Below are 15,220 nucleotides of genomic sequence, written 5' to 3'. Positions count from 1 at the left end.
ACCTAGCAATTATTGGCCTGTGAGTTCGATGTCAGTGGTGGGTAAATTGATGGAAAGTATTCTTAGGGATGGTGTATATAATTATCTAGATAGACAGGGTCTGATTTGGAACAGTCAACATGGATTTGTGCGTGGAAGTTCATATTTGACAAATTCTATGAATTTTTTAAAGAGGTTACTAGGAAAGTTGACAAGGGTAAAGCGGTGGATGTTGTCTATATAGACTTCAGTAAGGCCTTTGACAAGGTCCCACACGGAAGGTTGGTTAGGAAGGTTCAATCGTTAGGTAATAATATTGAAGTAGTAAAATGGATTCAGCAGTGGCTGGATGGGAGATGCCAGAGAGTGGTGGTGGATAACTGTTTGTCAGTTTGGAGGCTGGTGACTAGTGGTGTGCCTCAGGGATCTGTACTGGGTCCAATGCGATTTGTCATATACATTAATGATCTGGATGATGGGGTGGTAAATTGGATGAGTAAGTATGCAGATGATACTAAGATACGTGGAGTTGTGGATAATGAAGTAGGTTTTCAAAGCTTGCAGAGAGATTTAGGCCGGTTAGAAGAGTGGGCTGAAAGATGGCAGATGGAGTTTAAAGCTGATAAATGTGAGGTGTTACATTTTGGTAGGACTAATCAAAATAAGACATACATGGTAAATGGTAGGGCATTGAAGAATGCAGTAGAACAGAGGGATCTAGGAATAATGGTGCATAGTTCCCTGAAGGTGGAATCTCATGTGGATAGGGTGGTGAAGAAAGCTTTTGGTATGCTGGCCTTTATAAATCAGAGCATTGAGTATAGGAGTTGGGATGTAATGTTGAAATTGTACAAGGCATTGGTGAGGCCACATTTGGAGTATTGTATACAGTTCTGGTCACCAAATTATAGGAAAGATGTCAACAAAATAGAGAGAGTACAGAGAAGATTTACTAGAATGTTACCTGGGTTTCATCACCTAAGCTACAGAGAAAGATTGAACAAGTTAGGTCTTTATTCTTTGGATCGTAGAAGGTTGAGGGGGGACTTGATAGAGGTATTTAAAATTATGAGGGGGATAGATAGAGTTGATGTGGATAGGCTTTTTCCATTGAGAGTGGGGGAGATTCAAACAAGAGAACATGAGTTGAGAGTTAAAGGGCAAAAGTTTAGGGGTAACATGAGGGGGAACTTGTTTACTCAGAGAGTGGTAGCTGTGCGGAACGAGCTTCCAGCAGAAGTGGTTGAGGCAGGTTCGATGTTGTCATTTAAAGTTAAATTGGCCAACTATATGGACAGGAAAGGAATGGAGGGTTATAGGGTGAGTGCAGGTCGGTGGGACTAGGTGAGAGTAAGAGTTCGGCATGGACTAGAAGGGCCGAGATGGCCTGTTTCCCTGCTGTAATTGTTATATGGTTATATGGTTATGGTTAAGAGATCACAATAATAGACAAATCCAAAACTCTGCCTCCTACCCCAACTCCTCAGCCACACATTCAACAGGCAAGTCATCCTATTCTACCCTCAATGGTGTGTGGCACAGGCAGTAATCCAGAGATTACTACCCTTGAAGTCTTGTTTTCCAGCTTCCTTCCTAACCCCCCATATCCACCCTTTAGGACCGCATCCATTTTCCTAGCTGTGGTTGATACTGAAGTGTACCACAACTTCCAGTTGCTTGTCCGCCCCCTTAAACATGCTTTGAACTTGACGTGAGACATCTCTGACCTTTGAACTTAGAAGGTAAAATCCCATTTATTCTGTTCTGTTCCCCTAACTAGTGAATCCCCTATCACTACCGTTTTCCATAAGACCAAAGGATTATGGAAACAATTAAGCTATTTGGCCATTGAGTCTGCTCCGCCATTTTATCTTGGCCGATCCATTTTCCTCTCAACCTTATCCCCATATCCCTTCATGCCCTGACCAATCAAGAGTCTATCAACCTCTGCCTTAAATATACGTAAACACTTGGCCTCCACAGCCGTCGGTGTTAACGAATTTTACAGATTCACCACTCTCTGGCTAAAGATATTCCTCCTCATCTCCATTCTAAAAGGTACCTCTCTATTCTAAGGCCGTAGTCCTAGATTCTCCCACCATATGAAACATCCACTCTATCAATCAGCATTTGGTAGATTTCAATGAGGTCACCCCTAAGATTTGGGGGGGGGGTGCGGAAATGGCACTAACTATGGCACTATAATTATGAAACCTGATGTGATTGGTCAATTGAGCTAACTGGAATAGTATGAAGGCAGCTTGCGAAGCACCAGCTCTAACCCGACTAACATGCCGATTGGTGAATCCTTGTCAATATAATTTTTGCTGCTGTGATCGTCTTCATCTTCGCCTCGCCATTCTTTTGTGTGCCGCTGCCATCGTTCCATCCATGTCAACTCACTGCTGTGGTCAGCACCCGATAGGCATTCCCAGTTTGTGTTTTTTTTGTTTTAATTTAGCCCTGTTAATGGTGGATAAATATATACGATGCAATCTCTATGAGTCTGAAGGCAGGTGAAGCCATGAATTCTAATCCTGCTAAGAAATAGAAACTACAGAAAGTGTGTCAATACAATGTTACACATCTAGAGTATGGTTTTATTCTGTTCCTCTCAGATCAGCAATGCCCTATGTGTTTATTTGTAATACTGGACTGTCTAATGAAGCCATGAAACCATCAAGATTGCATGAACACTTCCATAAAAGACACCCTGAAAAGGCTACTTATGGTATTACTCAGTTCCAGAAGATGAAAGAAGCATATGTAAAGTGTAGCACACACGAGTCATTTGCCAAGAAAGCTAAATATTACCTTCATAGTGGTTTCATTGCTTCTTAAAATAGTTCCAAAATGACAGCAAAGTGTGGAAAGTCTCATACAATTGGTGAAAGATTAATAATGCTTGCTGTATCAGAAGTGCTTACTACTGTTCTCAAAATGGATACCAGTATCTTAAAATCAATTTCTCTGACTAATAGTTTTGTTATTGACAAAATGAGTGAAGACATTGAGTATGAACTATACACAGAGCTGCAAAAAAAAAACCAGAATTTAGGATACAACTGGATGAGGCAGCTGTGTGGGACAACGAGGCATTGCTAATGGCATATGTGTCACCAAGTTCGGATATGGCCCAAGTGCGGAACGAGAGACACAGAAGCAGGTCGATAGTTCATAGACTTTAATACGAACAGAGTTAAAAGAGAAAAGAAAACAATAAATGCTAGGCCAAACAGGGCCATTAACTAAAATGCTCAAACAGAAAAGGAAGCCTACACTGCAGCTGAAAGGAATAACTTCATAAAAAACGAATACCGCTAGTCATCAGAGTCAATTGACTCGACAGTCCAATTTCTCAGGCAAGGCCGAATACAAACAGTGAAATGTGGCTGTGTTGAATTCAAGTCTCGACAATCACTACGATGGAAAGAATGAAGTTAAATCTATCACAATGAAATAATAAATAGCTGACACGGGTCACATTTACTACCCTCACCACTGACTCAAACTGCAAATGAACCTTTAGGAAATCCAGCACAAGGACTCCCAATTTCCTTTACACCTCATATTTTTAATTTTCTCTCCATATAGAAAATATTTCTTCAACCAAAGTGCATGACAATACACTTCCTGACACTGTACTTCATCTGCCAATTCTTTGTCCATTCTCCTAATCTGCCTAAATCCTTCTGTAGCCTCTCCACTTCCTCAAAACTACCTGTCCCTCCATCCCTTCATATTTTTCAGCAAACTTTGCATAAAATCCATTATCCAAGTCATTAACATATAACGTAAAAAGAAGCAGTTCCAACACGGACCCCTGTGGAACACCACTAGTGACTGGCAGCCAAGCAGAAAAGGCTCCCTTAATGCCAAATCTTTGCCTGCTGCCAATCAGCCTCTGCTTTAGCCATGCTAGAATCTTTCCTGTAATATCATGATATCTTTCCTGTAATTTTATCCTTTATTACCATGGAATTTCCTCCTGCTCACTTCCCTTGTGAGCCACAGAGCCAGACTCAGTGCCAGAGAGCTGATTATTGTGACTTTCCCCTGGTAGGTCATTCCCCTATCCCCTCCCCAATAGTATCAAAAATGGTATACTTGTTATTGAAGAGAACATCCAAAGGGCTACTGAGCACAGACTGCCTATTCCCCTTCCCTCTCCTGACCATGACCCAGCTACCTGTATCCTGAACTTGGGTGTAACTGCCTCCCTGTTACTCCAGTCTATCATCCCCTGAGCCTTCCAAATGACCCAGAGTTCATCCAGTTCCAGTTCCCTAACACGACCTGTAAGCTGAAGCCGGATGCGCTTCTTGTTGGTGTAGTCACGAGGACTTCTGGAGGTTGCTCTGAATGCCCATATCCTGCAAAAGGAGCACCCCACTCCCCTGACTACCATTCCCACTGCTCTGTCTGGAGTGTAAGAGACTAGGAGTTCACCCTATAGGGAGGTCCATCATGATGAGCATAAAGAAGGTAAATGCACTCATTTTCCCCAAGCTTGGGAATTGAAGAACCAGATGGCATAGGTTTAAGGTGAGAGGCGAGAGATTTAATAGGAATTTCAACTGCAACCATTCTACATAGAGGCTGGTCAGTATATGCCAGAAGAGGAGGCTGGGCCAGGTACAACATCAACATTCAAAGACAATTGGAGAGGTACATGTATAGGAAAGGTTGAGAGGATTATGGGCCAAACACTGGCTTGGGCTGTAGGGCCTGTTTCCATGTTGGAAAACTCAATGGCTCTGAATATTCCCACAAGTGCCATTTCTGAAGTCTTATTTCTCAAACTCTTTCCCTTCTTTACCACTGCCTGCAGGATATCATCTCATTTTCTACTAACTTTATTTTACTGTGAATATGGAGCATAACCTTTGACTGTTCACCTTCTCCCTCAGGATGTTCCAGAGTTGTTTGGTGATATCCCTGGCATGTGTGTAGGGATGAACCACTCATATTGTCTTGGTGCTGACTTCACTCCCTCTCCTGTATCCAAAAATATATACGATGCTCTCTGGGGTCTCCTGCATTAAAGTTTTGTCCATCTGAACATCGTCCATTCCCTCCCTGTCTACACTCTGCTGAGCTGTGGATACTGACCTCCTTGAATTCATAATGATGTAGTGTTCTAAGCCATTTCTGGGTGCTTTTAAGTGTATTCTGCAGAGAGATGACTGAAGTTCATGTTCCTGGATTACCTTACACTGGGTAAAAATGAGAAGAGGATATTTGTGGAGTAATTATTAATTTGCAACAATTTTGCAGCTTCAGGTTTAATTTTAAATAAGATAGTTCTGTCCTGTTTAGTAATTCCAAAATTAACAAGACTGATCACACATTCTTTAGGTTATTGCATCAGTAATTCGACCTCTTTCCTTGCTGTACTCAAGGATTTAGAAAAAAAATGCACCTTCATAAAGCCACAAAGTGGTCTCTAAAGGTTTAATGAGGGTGACTGGAATCTGAACACTCACCACGTACATTGAAGTCAGCACCAAGATTTCAGTGTCATGATCCAGGTCTTTATCCACGGAGCTTTGTTTTTGTGTGTGTGTCCGCATTCTTCATCTTCTTTCCCTGATCGTCAGGGAGTGCCTGCTTCTCATTTGTGCAGAATACCATTTGAATGCTGACTGGCTTTCAAAGCACAGGATCACGTAGTTAGTTTCTGAACTGCAGGAACTCCTGCACTATTGGCTGGTGAAGGCAAATGGGCAAATTTGTAAAGACATGCCCTGCTTTTGCTAAATCTGAGAAAAACACATTATATCACCATGGAATAACTCATATAATGGATTGAACCTGGAACATTGTTAAGACATCAGTTTTATTTTCTAGGTAACAAGGGTTCAGAAGCTCAGAAGAACAGTTTGCAGCCTGTATTCCTGAATTCACTACATCTCCTGTGTCCCCTTTCTAAATAAAACTCCTTTCCTGATTACCAAAAGGTATAGAACATTCATCTAATGCTTGTCAGTTCTTGCCCCGTCCCTTCCCCTCACCTCTTTTTACTGGCTTGATCTCATCTACCCTTTCAGGCAAGATGAAGGCTCTTAACCCAAAACGTGAACTCTCCACTTCCCTCCACAGAAGCTGCCTTACCTACCGAGATCCCCCTGCAGTTTTATTTGCTTCAGATTTCAGCACCTGCCAGCTCTTAGCTCTAGAATAGATCGTTCTCCCTACCTAGCAAATCCTGCGCAAAATCCATCCCAATCTCAAGCAGTCCTTAAAGTAATTAGCTATTTCTCCCTTTATATTTCTGTTTCTGTGGCCTATCATCACTGCATTGAGAATTGTTACATGCCTGGCCTGAGACAGAAGCTGTACTCATGGGGAAAACAAGCGTTATAGAACATAGAATAGTACAGCACAGTAACAGCCCTTCGGCCCATAATGTTGTGCCCATCCTCAAACCCTGCCTCCCATAAAACCCGCCATCTTAAGTTCCTCCATATACCTGTCCAGCAGTCTATTAAACTTCACGAGTGTATCTGCCTCCACCACTGACTCGGGCACCAAGCACTAGAGTAAAAAACCTTCCTCTAATATCCTCCTCGAACTTCCCACCCCTTACCTTAAAGCCACGTCCTCTTGTATTGAGCAGTGGTGCCCTGGGGAAGAAGCGCTGGCTATCTATTCCTCTTAATATCTTGTACACCTCTATCATGTGTCCTCTCATCCTCCTTCTCTCCAAAGAGTAAATCTCTGATCATAATCCATACTCTCTAAACCAGGCAGCATCCTGGTAAATCTCCACTGTACCCTTTCCAATGCTTCCACATCCTTCCTATAGTGGGGTGACCAGAACGGGACACAGTACTCCAAGTGCGGCCTAACCAGAGTTTTATAGAGCTGCATCATTACCTCGTGACTCTTAAACTCTATCCCTCAACTTACGAAAGCTAACACCCCATAAGCTTTCTTAACTACCCTATCTACCTGTGAGGCAACTTTCAGGGATCTATGGACATGTACCCCGAGATCCCTCTGCTCCTCCACACTACCAAGTATCCTGCCATTTACTTTACTTTATACTTTATTGTCACCAAACAATTGATACTAGAGCGTACAATCATCACAGCGATATTTGATTCTGCACTTCCCGTTCCCTGGAGTACAAATCGATAGTAAATATTAACAATTTAAATTATAAATCATAAATAGAAAATAGAAAAGGGAAAGTAAGGTAGTACAAAAAAAAACCGAGAGGCAGGTCCGGATACTTGGAGGGTGTGGCCCAGATCCGTACTTTGTACTCTCCCTTGGAGTTTGTCCTTCCAAAGTGTACCACCTCACACTTCACCGGGTTGAACTCCATCTGCCACTTCTCAGCCCACTTCTGTATCCTATCAATGTCTCTCTGCAATCTTCAACAATCCTCTACACTATCCACAACACCACCAACCTTTGTGTCGTCTGCAAACTTGCCAACCCACCCTTCTACCCCAACATCCAGGTCGTTAATAAAAATCATGAAAAGTAGAGGTCCCAGAACAGATCCTTGTGGGACACCACTAGTCACAACTCTCCAATCCAAATGTACTCCCTCCACCATGACCCACTGCTTTTTGCAGGCAAGCCAATTCTGAATCCACCTGGCCAAACTTCCCTGGATCCCATGCCTTCTGACTTTCTGAATAAGCCTACCGTGTGGAACCTTGTCAAATGCCTTACTAAAATCCATGTAGATCACATCCACTGCACTACCCTCACCTATATGCCTGGCCACCTCCTCAAAGAACTCTATCAGGCTTGTTAGACACGATCTGCCCTTCACAAAGCCATGCTGACTGTCCCTGATCAGACCATGATTCTCTAAATGCACATAGATCCTATCTCTAAGAATCTTTTCCAACAGCTTTCCCACCACAGACGGAAGGCTCACTGGTCTATAATTACCCAGACTATCCCTAGTACCTTTTCTGAACAAGGGGACAACATTCGCCTCCCTCCAATCCTCCGGTACCATTCCAGTGGACAATGAGGACATAAAGATCCTAGCCAGAGGCTCAGCAACCTCTTCCCTCGCCTCGTGGAGCAGCCTGGGGAATATTTCGTCAGACCCTGGGGACTTATTCGTCCTAATGTATTTTAACAACTCCAACACCTCCTCTCCCTTAATATCAACATGCTCCAGAACATCAACCTCTCTCATATTGTCCTCACCATCATCAAGTTCCCTCTCATTGGTGAGTACTGAAGAGAAGTATTCATTGAGGGCCTCGCTCACTTCCATAGCCTCCAGGCACATCTTCCCATCTTTATCTCTAATCGGTCCTACCTTCACTCATGTCATCCTTTTGTTCTTCACATAATTGAAGAATGCCTTGGGTTTTCCTTTACCCTACTTGCCAAGGCCTTCTTATGCCCCCTTCTTGCTCTTCTCAGCCCCTTCTTTAGCTCCTTTCTTGCTACCCTATACTCCTCAATAGACCTATCTGATCCTTGCTTCCTAAACTTCATGTATGCTGCCTTCTTCCACCTGAAGAGATTTTTTACCTCACTTGTCACCCATGGTTCCTTCACCCTACCGTTCTTTATCTTCCTCACCAGAACAAATTTATCCCTAACATCCTGCAAGAGATCTCTAAACATCAACCACATGTCCATAGTACACTTCCCTGCAAAAACATCATCCCAATTCACACCCGCAAGTTCTAGCCTTATAGCCTCATAATTTGCCCTTCCCCAATTAAAAATTTTCCTGCCCTCTCTGATTCTATCCTTCTCCATGATAATGCTGAAGGCCAGGGAGTGGTGGTCACTGTCCCCCAGATGCTCACCCACTGAGAGATCTGTGACTTGACCCGGTTCGTTACCTAATACTAGATCTAGTATGGCATTCTCCCTGGTCGGCCTGTCCACATATTGTGACAGGAATCCGTCCTGGACACACTTAACAATCTCTGCCCCATCTAAACTCTTGGAACTAATCAGGTGCCAATCAATATTAGGGAAGTAAAAGTCACCCATGATAACAACCCTGTTATTTTTGCACCTTTCCAAAATCTGCCTCCCAATCTGCTCCTCTGTATCTCTACTGCTACCAGGGGGCCTATAGAATACTCCCAATAGAGTAACTGCTCCCTTCCTGTTCCTGACTTCCACCCATACTGACTCAAAAGAGGATCCTGCTACATTACCCATCCTTTCTGTAGCTGTAATAGTATCCCTGACCAGTAATGCCACCCCTCCTCCCCTTTTTACCCCCTCTCTATCTTTTTTAAAGCACTGAAATCCAGGAATATTGAGAATCCATTCCTGCCCTGGTGCCAGCCAAGTCTCTGTAATGGCCACTACATCACAATTCCATGTATGTATCCAAGCTCTCAGTTCACCACCTTTGTTCCTGATGCTTCTTGCATTGAAGTACACACACTTTAGCCCTTCTACCTTACTGTCTTTACACTGTTTATTCTGCTTCTCTTTCCTCAAAGCCTCTCTGTATGTTAGATCTGGCTTTACTGCATGCACTTCTTTCACTGCTCTATCGCTCCACGTCGCATCCCCCTCGCAAATTAGTTTAAACCCTTCCGAACCATGCTAGCAAACTTACCTGCAAGGATATTTCTCCCTCTCGAGTTCAGGTGCAACCCATCCAATCTGTACAGGACCTACCTTCCCCAGAAGAGATCCCAATGATCTAAAAATCTAAAACCCTGCTCCCTGCACCAACTCCTCAGCCACGCATTCAACTGCCATCTCCTCCAATTCTTACCATCACTATCACGTAGCACTGTTATGTTGCGTTTCTCGCCTCGGAAACAGCCCGTGCCTCTCCCTACCACAACTGTGTTTGTGATACCACTATTCATGGAGAAGCAGTCCCCTCAGTGAGAATGTGCTGCTCTACCACTCTATCCTGTTACATATCCATGTCATTCAGTAAGGAAGGTTAATGATCAGAAAAAGATGGCCAATGCTCATTCATTGTGACTTACGCTGAGTTTAAATGGGTTCCACAAGTGGAGACTGCAGATTGTTCCAAAAGAAACCCAGCATTCCAACTTTTCCACAGCCTGAAAGCTCCCCCTCCTCTCTCCCCCTCCCCCTTTCCCCTCCCAGTCTCCCCCCACTCCCCCGCCCCTTCTCCTCTCCCCTTCTTCACCCCTCCCCTTCCCCTCTCCCATTCCCTCCTCCGTTCCCCCTCCCCGCTACCCTCCCACCCTTTCGCTCTCACCCTCATGCTCCCTCCCTCTCTCCCTCCCCTCTCCCTTTCCTTCCCACCCCTCTCCCCTTCCCCTCTACCCTCTCCCTCCCCCTCTCTCATTCTCCCTCTCTCCTTCTCGCTCCCTCTCTCCCTCCGAGCCAACTGAGTAATACCCTTTCTAACCATCAGGGGCAATACTTGACTAGACCATGGCCTTTCATGATCAGATGTAACGATGCAGTTGTTAAGACCAAGAGTCAGGTGAGCATTGAATGAGAACTTATCATAGCAGCTGACATGCCAGTTCTCTCCCTCTCCCTCTCTCCTTCTCTACGGATGGAAGCAATAACTAAATGCCAAATGAATACCAATCCCTAACAGCGTCTTTGAAATGGGGTCCTCTTTCCCAGACAAGGATGAGGGTAAGCAGGGAACGTAAATGCTGCTGTGCTTTTGGTCAAGTCTCACAAGACTAGAACGTAAATGCCACCATAATGAAACAGTAATTAGCTGGAATATGCACACACCCAAGTGCAATTGCCGAACCGATAGGGCAGCCGCCTGTGAGGGCGCGTAGACCCTGCAGCAGAGTCCGTGGTAGTGGCAATCTAATACCAAAGTTAACTGTTTTAACAAGTACAACAAATTGCTATGCAGCAAGGGTTTGAACCAAAAAAATGCAGAAATTGTTGGAATTACACAATTACAGCACTATTCATGCAATGTTTGTGAAGAAATAGATTTAACAATTTTATGTTACTTGTGTTTTGATGTTTTAGCCAATGTACTTTGGCCAGGATTTTATGAGAAAATTCTTGTAATTTGAATATTGCCAAGGGACGATTTCCATACACACAAATAGCTAAATGGGGCCATGATTTTCGGAAAGGCCAGTCTCAGAGTGAGGTACATTTTCTTCTCGATGTTCACCTGATCAAGCCCTGAGTTTTCTCATTTCAATAAGATCATCTCTATTCCCTCCAGAAGAAGGCCTACTCTACTCAATGAATACCAGGTATCCAGGCTTGACTGCCAGGCGATGAAGTTTAGCATCCCATCTACTGCCTGATGTCACCTGGCATATCTTCAACACACTCTCCTTATGCTCTGTGCTAAACATGTCTTCATTTTCAGTGGAGGAAAAAGGTGAAAAGTGTAGGTAAACACTTCACGTGCTTTATTACAAATGCTCTATATAATTGCATAATGAATTATGGGGAAATGCAAAAACTGGAACTAAAGTGAAGTATCAGCCATCATCTTGAGGAACAGCTGGCTGAGCTCAATGTGCTCCGGGTGAGTCGGGTAAGCAGCAGGACGGCTCCTTCTCCCAACCGCTGACGAGAGGAATATAGTGACAGGGGCAGTTGTAACAAAGATACTGTAATTCGGCATTGTGGGATGTAGATAAACAGAGAGGGCAAAAGACTGGCAAATGCAGTTTAATGTGGGGAAGAATGAGGTCGTGCACTTAGATAAGAGAAATCAAAAGGCAGGATATTATCTAAATAGAGAGAGACTGCAAGTGAATGAAGTGCAGAGAGATTTAGTTGTTCTAATGTATGAATAAGATCAAACTAGCAGGCAGGTCCAACAGGTAATAAACACAAGTGATACTGTAGATGCTGAAAGTCCAGAGCAACACACAAAATGCTGGAGGAACTCAGCAGGTCAGGCAGCATCTATGGAAATAAATAAACAGTCAACATTTTGAGCCAAGACCCTTCATCAGGGCTGGAAAGGAAAGAGGAAGATGCCAGAATAAAAAGGAGTGATAGGTGAAGCCAGGGGGTGGGGAAGTTAAAGGATTGGAGAGGAAGGAACCTGATAAGAGAGGAGAGTGGAACATGGGAGAAGAGGAAGAAGATGAAACCCCAGGGGTGGTGGTAGGCAGGTGATGAGACAAGGTAAGAGGCCAGAGTGGGCAGTAGATGAAGAGGGAAGGGGTGGGAAAGTATTTCCTACTGGAAAGAGAAATAGATGTTCATGCCTTCAGGTTGGAGACTACTCAGACGGAACATGAGTTTTGCTCCTTCACGCTGAGAGTTCAAAGTTCAAAGTACATTTATACAAGTAAATTATACTTTTATAAATTATACAAGGAAATAGGGGAGAAAAAAAACCAGAGGACATGGGTTAAGGGTCAGGGGGGAAAAGTTTAAAGGGAACATTAAGGGGGGCTTCTTCACACAGAGAGTGGTGGGAGTGTGGAATGAGCTGCCAGACAAGGTGGTAAATGCGGGTTCTTATTTAACATTTAAGAATAAATTGGACAGATACATGGATGGGAGGTGTATGGAGGGATATGGTCTGTGTGCAGGTCAGTGGGACTAGGCAGAAAATGGTTCGGCACAGCCAAGGGCCAAAGGGCCTGTTTCTGTGCTGTAGTTTCTATGGTTCTATACAACCATGAGATTCATCTGCTTACAGGCAACCAAAAAGCAAGAAACCCAAAAGAACTCAATTAAAGTAAAAGAAAGACCAACACCCAATTCACAGAGAAAGAGAAAAAAAGATGAATCATGCAAACAATAGAAGCAAGCCACAGCATTCCAAACCAATGTGAGTCCATAAACCTGTATCCTACAGCAGACAGAGTAGGCCCAAGCCTCAGTCTCAGTTCATCATATAGCAGGCAAATCGCCCGCAAAGCTCGCAGGCACGAAGCATGAAGGAGCTGGAGCAATCTCATGGCCTCAACGCCATGGAGAGAGGAGTGAATTATTGCGGGAGAGCAAACAGAATCGGCCCGACTCTCACCTCCAGATTCAACAGCCTCCTTTTCCAGTCTTTCTGGGCCAGCGTTTCAGTTGTCCAAACAGCAGGTTATGCCTCGCATTAGGACCCGGGCCCCACTGTAGCAATATGCTCTGGGCCTAGACCTCACCACCCACCCAAAGCCATTCTCGACCTTTACAAATCAGCTGAACGCTTAGATCAATCCAACCTCACTCCCAGTTTAGGTGGACAGACATCAAAATTCCCCCATCCCAACTCCTTTCAAACCGTTTCAAACACGTTTGCAATGTACCAGCATGGCTCATCCTTCACTCACCTATTCATTGATAGCCTACCACAGTTTACCTCAGAAAAGGTGTTGTTAATGATGATTTTAGTTGTATTTCTTGCTTTTTGAACTACCAGTCAGCTGTCACCCAGCTTCAGTAGCGCAATCTTAAACCAGGAGTGGTGTCATTTGGCAAAAGGGAAAGCCATGGACTGACATGTCAGAATGGGAAAGGTCGAATAAGTTGTTAAGAAGGAAAACAACATTTCATTGTAAAGAAATTGGAATTTAAAAATGGGGAGGTTTTGTTACAGTTGTACACGGTGTTGGAAAGCCGTCATCTGCGTAAAAGCCTTTGTCCCCTTATCTAAGAAAAGGTAAGGTAGCTCCAAAAAGATTCACCAGGTTAATTCCCGGGATGAGAGCATTATCTTACCAAGAAAGGCTAAATAGCTTGGGCCAATGTTTCTTGGAGTTTTGAGGAATAAGAGATGACCTTACTGGTGCATGTGAGTTCCGAAAGGGACTTGATAGGGTAGATGTCAGGATGTTTTCGCTAGTGAGAGAGTCATGAACAAGGAGATAAGAGTCATAGAGCACCACAGCACAGACACAGGCCTTTTGGCCCAACTAGACCTTGCCAAATTATTATACTGCCTAGTCCCATTGGCTTGCCCCTGGACCATAGCTCTCCATACCCATCCGATCCATGTACATGTCCAAATTTCTCTTCAATATTGAAATCAACCTTTCACCCTTAACTGATGACCTCTGGTTCTCGTCTCACCCAATCTCAGTGGAATATGCCTTCTTGCATTTACCCTATCTATATCCTTCATAATTCTGTCTTGCTCTATCAAATTGCACCTCAATCTCCAAGACTCTGGAGAATAAAGTCATAACCTATTCAACCTTTCCTTGCCACTCAGGTCCTCAAGTGCTGGAAATATCCCTGTAAAATTTCTCTGCACTCTTCCAATCTTATTGATAGCTTATCCATAGGTATGTGACCAGAAATGCATACAATCCTCGAAATTAAGCCTCACCAATGTCATACACACTTCAACATAACATCCCAACTTTAGGTACTCAATACTTTTATTTACTAAAGCTTTCTTTATGACCCTATCTAAACATAATTCTACACAATCCACTATTTTCTAGAGGATTCAGTTCTGTTTTGTATCTTTACTCTCTGTACACCCATGACTGTGTCTCCACCCACAGCTCCAATCTGCTAATTAAATCTGCTAATGAAACTACATTGATTGGCCTATTATTTCAAATAATAACAATATTCTCAAATAATTTATCTCAAATAATAATAATAATAAAAACACCATTATTATTATCTCAAATAATAATGATGCAGCCTATGGAGAAGAAGTCATCACTCTGACTGACACAGTAGTGTCAAAAAAACCTCTCCCTCAATGTCACAAAAACAAAGGAGCTGGTTGTGGATTACAGGAGGAATGGAGACAAGCTACCCCCTATTGACATCAATGGATCTGGGGTTGAGAGGATGAACAGCTTCAAGTTTCTCGGCATCCACATCACCGAGGATCTCACGTGGTCTGTGTAGACAGTTGAAGAAGTTTGGCATGGGTCCTCAAATTCTAAGAACTTTCTGCAGGGGCACAATTGAGAGCATCCTGACTGGCTACATCACTGCCTGGTATGGGAACTGTACTTCCCTCAATCGCAGGACTCTGCAGAGAATGGTGTAGACAGCCCAGCGCATCTGTGGGTGTGAACTTCCCACCATCTAGGACATTTACAGAGAAAGGAGCATCAAAAGGGCTCACGGATCATTGGGGACCGGCGTCAACCCGACCACAAACTGTTCTAGCTGCTACCATCTGGGAAATGGTACCACAGCATTAAAGCCAGGACCAATAGGCTCCAGGACAGCTTCTTCCACCAGGCCGTCATACTGATTAATTCACACTGATACAATTGTATTTCTATGCTATATTGACTGTTCTGTGTACATACTAATTATTACTAATTGCTATAAACTGCACATTGCTCATTTAGACAGAGACATAACATGAAGATTTTTACTC

This window comes from Mobula hypostoma, chromosome 25, assembly GCF_963921235.1.
Source record: "Mobula hypostoma chromosome 25, sMobHyp1.1, whole genome shotgun sequence".
NCBI classification, from domain to species: Eukaryota; Metazoa; Chordata; class Chondrichthyes; order Myliobatiformes; family Myliobatidae; genus Mobula; species Mobula hypostoma.
The sequence above is the reverse complement of the archived record's forward strand: the minus strand, read 5'-3'. Positions refer to the sequence as shown.